We start from the raw sequence: 13,144 nt of genomic DNA, 5'->3' as shown, positions 1-13,144 counted from the left end.
TACTTAATGCCTGGCTATGAGCTCTAAAAGGTGGGAATATGAACATGTAAAATAGCTTTTATCAGTGAATACATAGATAGTATATATCTAATATCTTTTAATTGATTAGGGAAGTTCAGAAATATTCTGAGGAGGATTGCATATTTTCCTTGCTTTATTGTAAATCTTAGACATTTTAAATTCTAAATTAATACTTTAGTTGATCATTTGATGTGAACAGTTGACAGATTTTTATTTATTTTCATCTAAACTGCATTGCATAGATTTTATGTCTTTATTTCTGTTACCTAGATATTATAAATAGCAATTCATTGTAACTTTTTTTTTTTTCTATGTATACTTCAGAGGTCACTCAATAAATATATTAAAGTATCATCCAACAAAATGATTGACTTTTTTATCAGCTTTCTGGTACAAACTAGAAAACAATTGTGAAGAAAAAAGTAAAAAATATTTTAGGTTGTTATTCAGACTTTGTTATTTCAATTATGTCAGTAACTGAAATTGTCTTTGATTATTATTGTTTTTAATAATTAAATTCTCAACTCTTTGGTGTATTCTTTGTAGGTTTTGACATTGTAACATTACTTGATTCTTTCATGTTCTGGTACATTTTTTGAGGCTAAGAGATACATTAATTTGGTACGTATACCTGCTTTTTTACAAGCATCTTACAGTTTATTTCATGTGTGAAGATGTATGAACACTGTCATAAAAAGAAATCTGGAAAGATCTTTAATCTTCTTATTCAGATCACATTCATAAGTATAAAGAAAGTATTTTGTCAATGTACAGTAAACAGGAGCTAGAACATGAAGAAACTACAACAGAGAAGTATCTGTTGTCACTGTATATAATACATGAATAAATCGGTTTCCTTAACCTGAAGTAAAAAGATGAAACTGTTTTACTTAGTTTTTCAGAATTCCTTTTCTACATGTTTCCCTGAAAACACTTTTTGACATATGCCACAAGGACATATTCGAGGCACGACAAGGTGAAGACAAATGTCTGTTAAGTTTCAATTGAAACTTCTGTTATGTAAAATGATTAACTTAACTGTATAGGTTGTCTAGACTTAGTGTGGTAAAGTGTAACCTTTCTCCTCCATGCAGGAAAAATAAAAGGTATTCTCTGTTGGAGTTTTAGGGGCCTTGCTCACATTCAATACACAATACAAAGAATAATAATAAAATCATTAGTTTATTAGTCACTGATGTCAGACTACTTATATGGTGTTGGCGTAAACATATGAACAGACTTGTGAAAATACACATTTCTAAGTTGCTGAAGTTTTGATGCCTTACAGACTTCCATCCTTACCAAAAGGGGCAAACCATGAAATGTAAACAAGATAATAATAAACTTGGGTAAACTGTCACATGTCTGTTGCACACTAGAACATACTGTATTGCATTGTATTTTTGTTCATTGAACAACATGTTTCTGAACTCCTCACCTCTTGCAGTTTCCCCAGATTAAAAATCATTAAAAGCTTGAATAACTATAGAAACTTTGCTTGAAAGTGCTCATGGCTTTTTTTTTTCTTTTTCTGTTATTTAAGTAAAGAGATGAAAATAGTTAATCTCACGGTGTATTTTTAGGAGTCAGATTCCTGACACTTTCTTTTTATGTTTCCAACAGTCTACAAATGAATTCGTTTCACATAGCTATGTCGTTAAAAAAAAAAAAAAAAAAAAATTTCATGTTCATTCTTTGTAGGAAAAATGGCCTAGAGGTATACATTCTTTTAATAAATCTTATGAATCTTCCAAGCAATAAAGAGCACTTTCAATGAAAATGACCTTGTAGTAGTGTCCAAACTGGTCAGATTCGATTAACCCTCTTTTTTTTTTTTTCTTCTTCCCATTGCAAAACTTGTTATTTATTTTTGTTTTTCAAATGTTTTACATTAAGATATTTATATGTTTTACCCCCTTTGTACCCCAAGGAGAATTGGTAGATCAGAAATAAAGATAAATTGTAGTTGCATTAATTGAAGAAGAAACAGCATACAAGGTAATTTGCTAACAGTACCCTTAGAGTTATGAATAGTCATATTATATGTGCATCTCATTTACATAAAGACATATAGCAAGTGAATCTGAAGACGATGAGCATGCATGTTACTGTGGATCAATCATTACTAATAAGAAGGCGTTATTAATAAGAGAAGGGAAATACCTGTCAGCAAACTAAGAGTATTAGAGGTAATTTTGTCATTATTTTTAACTTGTCATATATTTTTAATCCAGAAGACACTAAATCTTGCTGAACAAAAGCAGCAGAAGAGGAGACATCACTGTGTTTAGAATAGGGATGATAATAGAATGAATAGTTTTAAAACAATTCTCACTCGAATGTGAGAATTCTTGCATGAATGAATGAACGTGTACTTCAGTTATAAAGACAGTGATTTTGTAGGTGGTTAATCATGCATTCAGGAGTAAAATTTGAGGGTGTTCAAAAGATGCTGTGAAACAGATCTATAGAATACGCAAAAGAGTAGAGAAAGAAATTGATGGGATGGGACATCCACTGAGAGATCAAAACTTACTGAAGAAAGTGGCAGTGTAGTATGGGATAAACAAATAAAGAATGCATTTGAGTTAGTCTTTAAAATTCTGTCATATATATTTCTGTCCTTTCTGAAATGTAGATATATTGTCAATCAGTACAGGTAAGTAAAATATGAAACTGGGAAAAGATGGTAATAATGGGAAACTAAACAGTTATTTTGTAAATAACATACGTATACGTTGCTAAGAAGTGGAGTTTCAAGTTGTTGATCTGATTTTCCTCTCAACATGCTATAAATATAGAATGGAATCATAGAATCATTTAGGTTGGAACAGACTTCTAAGATCATCGAGTCCAACCTTTAACCTAGCACTGCCAAGTCTGCCATAAACCATGTCCCTAAGCACTACGTATACATGTCTTTTAAATATATCCTGATGGTGACTAAACCATTTCCCTGGGCAGCCTGTTCCAATGCTCGACAACACTTTCAGTGGAGAATTTTTTTCTTAGTATACAACCTAAACCTCCCTGGTACAACTTAAGACCATTACTTCTTATCACTTTGTCCTTGGGAGAAGAGACTGACCTCTATTTCACTACAACCTCCTTTGAGAGGTCCACAGAAATGACTAAAGCAAGGCAAGATAGCCACACTTAGTAACTATGATTGTTTTCTAATGGCCAGAATGGAATAACAAAACCAGACTAAAACTAAACTAAAACTTACTCGCTTGTCAACTCTTCTGTATTTTTTTCTCTAGTGGGTTTTCAACTGAGATTACACTTTTGATAATGTTTCCCTTTACATAAATTAAAAGGTTAAATCATATAATTTCTCAAAATTAACCGCAAGTTAGGACAGTACAGGTAATTGTGGTCACATGACTAACTACATTTATTTTAGGGAATAACAAAAATTACTTCTCCAAAGTTGTTACTTACTGCCTTCATAGTAATGCTGGGTAAAATAATGATGGATTAATTGATCCCAGTGGTGATTTAAATGAACACGTTTTATTCTGCATTGCAGGAGCCTAGAAGAGCACAGTCAGTTACCAGTTTGAAGGACAGTCACTTTTTAAACCATTTCATTATGATCACAAGCAGTTGTATAAACATACCCTAAAGCAGTTTTTAAATGTTCAGAGAATTTCACTTAAGAAGAGTAAATGCTACATGATTTGTCAATGATAAGGATTCATAAGTAAACTAAGAATAGAGAACATAAAATTACAAAACCAGAGAAATAGTTATTAATCTTAGAATAGTAACATGTCACTGTCTTTAAGTGAATTTAAAAAAATATTAAGATTTCTATTCCAATTCCAAAATCTGTTCCCACAACTTCTCCATTTGCAATAATTGTCACTTCTCCCAAGAAATGCATAATTCCTTTATGCCAACTGTTCCCACGATGGCTATAGATGACCCTTATTTGAAAAATTTGTCAACGCTTTCTTTCCAAAATAATGTTCAAGAGAAATGGTGGAACTAGATCTAGTACAGTTTTGGCAGTGGCAGTGCACATGTTTGTGTGGCTATGCCATATTCCACCATTTGGAAGCCATTCATTTGTAACATTTGCTAATCCACATGGAAGCTGTTTTAATCAATTTTAGGTGATAGCATCTTACTAAAATCAGTATGTTGTTTTGTTTTGATTTAAACACTTTTGGCAGTGCTTCTATGAATGAGAATTCTATCCATGGAAATTCTGGTGATACAAAGAAAGGACATTTTTCTAGCTAGACTCAATAACAGGTGCTGTCCTTTTTTTTTTTTTTTTTTTTTTTTTCCTTCTGCTATTATCTTGTTCCTTCTGTGACTCAGAACCTTCTCAGAGCTGGCTTGCTTTCATGTTCTGTTCAAAAAATATTCAGTTTCTTGGTGTTCTTTTATTTAACATTTATTTACAATCTGAAGTACAAGCTTCTGTCAAATTATATATTGGAAAATAACAACAATGGAGATTGCAAAATAGGCTATAAAAACAAACAAACAAATCTATAAATTTACCACTACACATATATTAGTAAATTAAATTAGAATTAATTAGATTTAACAGTCAGTGGAGCTGGTATAAGATGGTCAATACTGATAAGCATTATCACAGTCACTAAAGTGGTTTTGGACTGTACAAACTAGAATTCTCAGAAACTAGTTCAGGAATTAGCATAAGTCAAGAAACATGCTCAATAGGCACATTGGAAATAGCCACTGTTTTAGAGGATAAGAGCATTTAGCCATGTGGATGTAAATTGTGACATGCCATTTGGCCTGAGTCCCAGAACCTGAGAACAGGTACTAGGACATTTTATTTACTGTTTTAGATATGACCGTATGATACTTACATTTCAGCTTACAGGTTCCTTTGAAGAAAAGCAAAACAAAACAAAACAAAACAAAACATATATATATGTTTTCAGAGGTGTTTCACCCTTGAAAACCTTTCAATATTTGACAGAAAATGAACAATTTCTAGAGTTCTCTTAAGAATTAAAAACAGTAAGGATAAAAGTAGATTTATAATGCCACATCATCAAAGAAGTTATCTTTCGAGTAACGTTACAAGTTGATATGGCCTTCTCCAGTATCTGAATAAGCAGCAATCTTAATCAATGTCAGAAGACATTGGGATGTAATTCCATTGGGTAATTCCATTGGATGTAATTCTTACATCCCAATGTCTTCTGACTTATATTCATAGTCGCTGAATATGAAGGAAAAATTTTGGTTGGTTTAGTTGAATAATAAGCATGTTTTTTTGATATTCACCCACAATTCATAGTAAGTATTTTGTAATGTCACTCTGTGGCTGGAGTTAAAAGGAGTTAATTCTTTTGATAATCTGACTCATAATTTTAATCCTTGCTTTATTTAATAGGAATACATACTATCCCCATAGAATGTAATTTTAAAAATCAAAATGTTTTGTCTAAATAACAGGGTATCAGATGATTTTAATTTCAAGAATCTTGTCTGATAATATTATTTACCTTCCAAATGACATTTTTTTGTAATCAGTAGAAAAGTGGGTAAGTGGAAAGTAGAAAATATGAACTGTACTACACATATAAGCAGTTTCATTTTGAGGAATACATAAATAACATACCATTGTTCAGATTAACACTAGTGGTAACAAATGTAGTAATCTTACATTTGTATATTAAAGTTTTGCTATTTTAGAAACAAAGTGACGAACACAATAATACTGATTTGAGTGTTTAGGAGGGTTTTTTTTTTATGTATTTCTAAATGAATATTTTCCTCCTGCAGCCTACAATAACTGCTTGAAGTACAGAACAGCAATTAAATTATTTTAACATTAAAAATTTTTACTTTACAGTTGAAGTAGAAGTAAAAGTTCTGTTATGAAACTGTATCAAGACAAAATAGTCTAGAAATTTCTCTACATCTCATTCGCACAGAATTACTTAAGGAATAAATCATGTCGCTTTTTAAATGAATATTACTGAGACTGAGTATTAAAACAAACAACATAGGATGATCATGTCTATCACTTTTTCTCTAACTCATTGTCTCATTGCCCTTTGGGTAAAGATTCCTGTTTGCACTGCTTTCATCACTTATGGATATATGCACACAGAGAATCATTTCTCTGTTTTCAGGTGTGTCTCATGTAAGGACCCTGTCCTCATAGAGGTGTCTTCTGTTGCTTGGGGTGTTATTTAGCACTGGACTTCCAGTACTTTCCAGTACCATCAATACTTCCCTTATTTTCGATTCTCAGTAGATGGCTTTGTAGACTGTATACTTCCAGTTTAGGAAGTTTGTTGTTTTGTTTTTGTTTTTGTTTTTGTTTTTCCCACAAGAAATAAAATTTCTAGTTGCAACTGAGGTTCTTGTGCCATGTGCCTTGTTACATTCGTAAAATAAGTAGAAATTTTGACATTACAGATGACAGTCATTTCCTCTGTTGTTCTCCAGACATGGAAGATGCTTGCTCAGCTTCTGACTTCATGATCAAGTAAAAGAATCTTTAGTTGTGGGAAACCTAACAAAGAAATTCATATATAGCAATACTGAATCTCTGAATGCTATTTTAATTAGTAAGTAACCATTAATGACACTGAATCTTTATTTGCTTTGCATTATGTTGTATCTCGGAATACCACAGTAAAATAACTTGTTTTTTGAGCAAGTTATTGTAACTTTTATTTTTGTTATTGTAACTTCAGCAAGAAGTTACAACATTTCCCGTGGAATTATTTTATTTCTTTAGAGGAATTATTCAGCATTTAGGAGCAGAGCAAACTCTTGTATATTTCTATTGCCTTTCTTTTTGAAAAGGAAGGCTGTGGGATATATATATACACATATATTTTGTAAATATGTTTCTAAGTGTCTTACCAAATTAAAGATATTTTAGATTTTTTTTTTTTTTTTTTTTTTAAATCTACTTATTCATTCTTTCATTTGAACTGTATATCACTCCTGAGAGAAATTCAAAAGATACCTGGAGAGGGTTCTGGGCAAGCTTGTCCCTGCTTGGCCAGGGGGGTTGCACTAGATAACCTCTGGAGTCATCATGTCCCTTCCAACTAGAACTATTCTGTGAGTCTCTGTCTGCATTTTTTTCCTATGTAAAATGTTTTGCAATTCAAATAAGAATATTATAATTGTTTGAGCAACATAAAAACATAGTCTTCTGTCCAAATAAATGCTAAAATTGAAGTTCAGGATCACAGAGTGCTTCAAATTTTCCCTTTCTAACATGTAATACAAAAGCAATAACTGTATGGACACTATTTGTTTTTTTAAATATTTTACCATGTTGAATATTTATGTTAAATATTTTACCATATGTTGAAGTTTCACATAGTTATAATTGTTCTTGTATACAGAAAGGCTTTCCTACTGTGATTTCTTTGGTTTTACCTAATTAACTACATTACATTTTTTAACCCTTTGGCCACAATCTTCTGTCCTCTGATAATGTCATAGATTTCAATGTCATGAGATCATAATTTCTGTCATAGTCAATATATTTTAACTTCATATTTTGACATAGTGACTTATCAGTAAAATTATATGTAAATGACATGGTAAAATTATAGAATAGAAATGAGCATAAAGATGAGTCTAATCTTTTCTCCTCAAAGCTGAATTAGCTACAACTAGTTTTGACAGATGCTTGTCTGCTTTTTTAAAAAATGCTTATGATAGAAAGACTACAATTTGTCTAAATAATTTATTCCAGTTATTTATAACAGCTACATCTGGTTATATGTAAATTAAATGTATATGTAAAATGGAGAAGTGCTGTATAAATTGAGTTTGACAGTTGGATTACAACATGTAATTAATAAGGAGGTATAAGCAACAAGACTTCTGTGATGGCCAGACTGTGTGTCCAACTGTCCAATAGGAGTTACATCTATATCTCTCTCTATACATAGAGACATGCTTGAACTTCTGTAGGAAGAAACCTACAAAAAAAGAATTTTGCTGTTTCTGATGAGGGGAGAGGCTTTTGAACTGGAGAAAGTTCTAACTGATAGAATAATTTTGGTAACCTTTTGAATAATTGTCTTATTTGCCACAAAGTTTTGCATATCCTGTTTGACAATCAGCCTGCAGTTTTTAAATGGAGGTAAGACAATCTTTCATTTAATAAACTTTAAAGCTACAAGGGCATTACTGTCAGCTGTGTTTTTGTTTTGTTTTGTTTTGAAGATAAACAACTTCATATTCTCAAGATCATTTGAATTTTAATTTTTGGAGACTTCCAAAGCCTAGAATTGTTTGAAGTGATCTGCAAATTGAATGGTGCACCTTTATTTTCTGTGCAGTTAAACTAGATGATCTTTGAAGGTCCCTTCCAAGTGAACTATTCTATTCTATTCTATTCTATTCTATTCTATTCTATTCTATTCTATTCTATTCTATTCTATTCTATTCTATTCTATTCTATTCCTGTTCTGTTCTAAAATGGTAAATATATTGAACAGTATTGAAGTTAAAATAAACACTGTAATCATGCTCAGCATTTGTTCTTGATTCATTATAATAACAGCTGAGTACAGTTTTCCGACTATTTATACAGTCACCTTGCAACATTTTTTTGTTTGCTTGTTTGTTTGTTTCCTTCACTATAAATTTCTAGCTCATTTAATAATGGTATTATCTGAAACAGACATTATTTCAACCATACTCATGAAATGTGGTATCCTGTTGAAGGAAGTTTTGTTGTTACAGCATGATTTCTTGGCTGATAATAAACACCTTTTTTATTTTATCAAGATATTTTTCCTCAACTGGAGTTAGATAGATGTGGCATTTTCCCTCCCTTTTAAAAAATAATGAGTATGTTTGCTCTCATCTGGAAGATCATCTATTCTCTTCCTGCTTTCAAAGATAATGCTAACATGAGATTTCTTCAGCCATTTTTCTAAAGTAGTCTGCAGAAAATTTCATCAACCTGATGAAATTTCATCTGACTTATCTAAGTAACATTTTTTTTCCTATTGTATCTCAGTGTCTTTAGAACTTGAGGTTATTTCTGTTAGATGTCTGTTCATTCATCCTTAATGGAATCTGAAGCAGGAAAGGTGTAAACACTTCATTCTTCCCAACATCAATAGTGTTTGGTGTCCCTAGAGTAATGACTGAATTCTTTCTTTGTTACCCTTTTGCATCTGATAAACTGACAGAATGTGTTAGGTTCTTCCTTTGCCTTGGCTATCCTGGCTATTGTTAATTTACTGCAGGAAAGGGAATGAATACCAGCCCATTGGTAAAATGGAAAAAGACTACTTAAAGGTAGCCATTTCTAGAACAGATTAGTCTTGAAGATAATTAATTAAAGATGTGAAAAAAAAAAAAAAAAGGTCTAGTGAGTAAATTAGCATTACAGGCAATGAGGAGTAAAATTCATTCCCCTGTTCTCTCATCCACAAGTATAACTGATCTCTCTGACTTTTCCCTAAGTTCATTATTGCTATCTCAAACATCTGTCTTGGGATGGTATGAAACAATCTCTGGTTTTGTTACTGTAAACAAAGGTGAGAAGCTGTCATTTAAACACCTACAATTTAGATATCAGAATTAAAGAAATTGAATCATGTCCAAAGTTTCAAATGTGTCATTGTTTTATTAAAAAAAAAATAAAAATATATAATGAAAGGTAATGCATTAGTGCAGCTGTACACAGAAGGTAATTATGAAAAAGAAATAATATTTATTGCTCATCGATTTTATTTGTTCTTTTATTTGGAAAGTACAATCTCTGAAAATGGACGGATAAATATAATTACCAGTACTGCAAACTTTAGTAGAACCATTTCTAGTATTGTAAGATATATATATATATATATATATATATATATTGGATGTAGTTTTGGTTTGTTTTGGTTTGTAATCATCTCAGCACACATTAGTTTCACATTAATAATGGCATTATTTTCTTAGAACTGCAATTCTAAAAGTTTATCAAGACTTTTATAGAAAATGAAATTTCTAGTTCTCTATTGTTTTGTTAACTATGAAAGCAGATCATTTATCTGTGCATATCATTTTCATTTAGGTTTAATGCTAAACATCTATATATGATAATATTCAAGATATATACTACATTTAGTAAATATTCTGAATTTAAGATTTATAATACCAAAACTCTGAAATGAATTTGTAGAAAAAACATTTGATGTTATATTGTGGGAGCTCATAACTCATTTATTTATCTTGGAAGTATGAAAGCTTTTTCTGTCTTTTTCTACACATTGTTATTTACCACAGCTTTGTCCTAAATGAATGATATGTTTCACAATCACGATTTTGTGAATGACACACAGGCAAAAATGGATAAAGTTGTCTGGCAAAGAAATTGCCATTTTATCTATCTGGAGAGTAATTGCTCCTTTAAACTCATTGAGCATGTGAATTTACATGAGGCAGTGGAAAATGTTAGGGGAGTTACTGTGCAGACTTTGCCTGAGCTATCGGTGTGTATTTGCCTGAGCTATCGGTATGTATTTTTGCAAATATATGAAATATATTTGTAAAATATGTACATAATGCTGACATCCATGAATGTAAAAAGGTGGGGGGGGGGGGGGGGGGGGGGGGGAGAGACAGAGAGAGAGAGAGGTTGAAAAAAAATCATTTGGATATCCTTGTTTTAGCAGAATTGTGTGAATCATCAAGTATACTGTAGATGTTCTGAACAATTTTAAGAATAAAACTAAAAAAATTCTTAACCTGCAGCAAATTCCACGGTATTCTTACAAAAAGAGTTCAGAGTGGTCTTAATAAGTGGCAAATAAGTTGAAATGCAATTTAATGAGGTATAAAACCATAGTTCAAACAAAATCAATTCTACTAGTATTATGTAATTTTCATATTATTCAGGAGACATTTGAACAAACTGCATACCTAAAATAAAATAGAAACATACTTGAAATTATTCCACATTAAAATCTGCCACCATATGACTCACCTTTATTCTTCGATCTCTTTTAAATTCTAAATCACACCCTAGTAATGTCTCAAACAAAATATGTTCTAGAATTTAAATTATCTTAAACTGCAGTTCTTGAGATGTTATGCTTATAAATTTTAAAAGTAGAAAATCTTAACTAATTTTTGTATTTGTAAATTTATTTTGAAATTCTGTAGCATAATAATTCTGAAGTTTGGGTTCATCTTACTGTACCTTACTGTACCTCATTTCCTGCATCACTTAATTTGGGCTTCTCATATCATACAGGAAGAGATTGTCAGTAAGGTATGAACAACTTGGGAGTGGAAAGCAATTATTTGTTGGCTAATACGTGCAGTAGACAGATACCAGTAGACTACCATGCTAAGCATGTTTGCCATTTCTAGTGATTGATCCCCGAAGAATCTTGGTTGGCTTGGTAGTACTCAGATAGGGAAAAAAAGCCTCTGTGTTCTTCGGAACAAGCTGATCCTTACTACTGCTGAATTGCCTTCTTCTGATTTTTTGTAGGATTTATTAACATTTAGAATCTAATACAGAGTCTCCAACCTGTTAACTGTCACAGTCTCCACACCTGCAATTCTTTCTTGCCTAAATGATAAATGCATTTATCTTGCATTGCTTTAGACCACTTTTTAACACTTAATTTTTTTCAGTGAAGCTGAACCAGTCAAAGCTTACATTAATGTATTGTAATTTGTTGTGCACACATTTGCATAGGAAGTTTCAGTTTTATTATATTACAAATTGTAGAAATTGTCAATGAAAGTAATTCTAATTACTAATGTGTATTAGCAGTAATGCATTTTGAATACTAATAAAAGTCTTCAAATTTTGTATTTTAATATTTACATGAAATCTGTCTTCAGTGATTTCTGAAAGCTTGACTTCTTAACATTGGTATCATTTCTAAATTTTGAGAGAAATAACAAGTTTCCCAGAACAAAATTGAAAATTATCTACTCAGCAATAAATGCAGATTTTTGATTTGTGAACATTTATATTAGTGTCTTTAAAGATGGCTGCCCACTCACATTCCCAAGAGACTACCAGAGAATTTTGGTACTAGTTTCCTAAAAGCACAAAGCACATAATAAGTAATCATAAATTAGATATCTTTGTTAAAGAGGCAGTATGTCACTCTTGAATAAACCGGCTCACATACCTCTTAATACTTAGTAAAATGTGTATTAAAATCAAATATGAATTTCAGATATAATTTAAACTTTGTTGTAGGCCACTTTTCTCTTTGCAATAGAAAAAATGTATTCCAGTTAATTGGAATTGATGTGAAATACTGTCCTGATTAAATGTAAATTAGTATTCATTAACATTTGGCAATAAACATCTCTTGGAAAACACCCCAAAATGGCATTCATTTTTGTTCCCATAAGTAGCATGGGAAGTAATACATTGGATTTGTGTCATGTTTTCCATTTCAAACCAATTGATAAGACGCCCACCCCAATATGTATATATATATATATAAATATAAAATTACAAGCCTCAGTACAGCAACGCCTATCTTAGTTATCCAGGTTCAATATTTAATTTTTAATGTTGATTTTAGTATCTTACTTGAATTTATAAATGTATCACACAGTTGATGATAAAGATTCCCATCCACAACAGTGAAAGTTCTGATAGCTGGAAATCCTAAATAAAATAGGAATATAAAATAACAACTCAGAAGAAAAGGACTTACCTGAAAGTGTCATCTGTTTGAGGTAACGTTGATCAAGACATATGTGAGTAAATTAGGCATCTTCATGGAAGAGTTTTGGAGCTGAAAGCTCACCAAATGGCAGTGGAATTTATGATGGTTTTGTTTGTTTGAACACTTAGAATCATAGAATCATAGAATCATAGAATATCCTGAGTTGGAAGGGACCCTTAAGGATCATCAAGTCCAACTCTTGACACCGCACAGGTCTACCCGAAAGTTCAGACCATGTGACTCAGTGCACAGTCCAATCTCTTCTTAAATTCAGACAGGCTCGGTGCAGTGACCACTTCCCTGGGGAGCCTGTTCCAGTGTGCAACCACCCTCTCTGTGAAGAACCCCCTCCTGACGTCAAGCCTAAATTTCCCCTGCCTCAGCTTAACCCCGTTCCCGCGGGTCCTGTCACTAGTGTTAATGGAGAAAAGGTCTCCTGCCTC

The sequence above is a fragment of the Aythya fuligula genome, chromosome 1 (genome assembly GCF_009819795.1).
Source record: "Aythya fuligula isolate bAytFul2 chromosome 1, bAytFul2.pri, whole genome shotgun sequence".
Classification (NCBI taxonomy): Eukaryota; Metazoa; Chordata; class Aves; order Anseriformes; family Anatidae; genus Aythya; species Aythya fuligula.
Note: the sequence above shows the minus strand (reverse complement) of the source record.